The 1186-nt window shown below is 61.2% G+C and overlaps 1 protein-coding gene across 1 annotated transcript in view; it reads left to right on the forward strand.

Annotated features, from left to right (window-relative positions):
• Positions 1-6: 6 nt before the first annotated feature.
• The window catches only part of TSC2 (TSC complex subunit 2), a gene marked incomplete at its 3' end in the record, with an annotated part of 31681 nt that continues 30501 nt past the window's right edge, over positions 7-1186 (forward strand). Inside the window, exon 1 of the mRNA XM_031061072.1 lies at positions 7-25. The remainder of the gene's footprint in view (positions 26-1186) is intronic.

The raw sequence follows: 1186 nt of genomic DNA on the forward strand, positions 1-1186 counted from the left end.
CGGGCCGGGCCGGGCCGGGCTCGGGGTGAGTGACCGGGGACCCGGCACCGGGAGGGAACCGCGCTCCGGGGCCGCGCTGTGTCCCCGCTGTGTGTCCGGGGGACCGGGCTGTGACCCCCGATGTGTTTGTTGGGGACTGGGGTGTGACTCCCAATGTGTTTATTGGGGTCTGGGTGTGACCCCCGTTGTGTTTGGGGTGTGGAGTGTGATCCCCGTTGTGTTCGGGGTCTGCGGTGTGACCCCGTTGTGTTTATTGGGATCTGGGGTGTGACCCCCGTTGTGTGTCCCTAAGCACTTATGGCATGTCCTGGCTTGGGGTGGGATGTGGCGTGTTCGGATTTGGGGTGGGATATGGCGTGTTCGGATTTGGGGTGGGATGTGACGTGTCCGGGCTTATTCGGGGGTCAGTGTGCCATTGCCCGGGGTGGGTTAGGGCTGTGGGGGTCCCCAGGGCGGTGCACTCCGAGTGTCCCTGGGGTCAGAGGGCTGGGGGCTGCGTGTGTCCCCGGGGATGGTGGGCTGGGGTCCATGGTGTGTCTTCTGCTAACATTGGGCAGGAGCCCATGCCATGTCCCCTGGTGACACTGGGCAGGAGCCCATGCCATGTCCCCCAGGATACAGGGACAGGCTGTGTGGTGCATCCCCACGACCACCAGGGATTGCTGTGCCAGGCTGTGGAAGGCCGTGGGATGTCCATGGGGCTCTGGGGTTGTGCAGGGTCGTGTGCCCAGGGCCAGGCTCCCCAAGGGACAGTGGGTCGGGCAGGGGGAGGCAGTTTCTGCAGTTGTTGTTGTAATGCCATCCCTGTTCTGGCCCCATCTTTTCCTTGCCATGGCAGCACTTGGATGTTCCAGCACTCAGATTTGTGAGTCCTTCCTCACTTCCACATCGACAGCACAGCACAGTGTGCTTGGCCTTTGCTTTGGGAACAAGTGTCCAGCTCACACCCTCCAAAAAGTGTGTGCACATGGGCATGATGCAGAAATCAGCCTATGTGCTGGGCTGGGCATTCAGGGCTCCCAGGAAAGGGTATCCCAAAGGCCCCGTGTTCCATGGGGGATGCAGATGTTGAAGGCAGGAGCAGCACGAGCTCCTTGTGTTTCCCCAGTGTTGGGCTTCTCCCATGTTTGAAAAGGCTCAAGCACCCAAGCTCTTTGGAAAAGCCTGGTGTGATGCTGTGATTGTG

This window comes from Geospiza fortis, unplaced genomic scaffold (assembly GCF_000277835.1).
Source record: "Geospiza fortis unplaced genomic scaffold, GeoFor_1.0 scaffold213, whole genome shotgun sequence".
Taxonomy (NCBI): Eukaryota; Metazoa; Chordata; class Aves; order Passeriformes; family Thraupidae; genus Geospiza; species Geospiza fortis.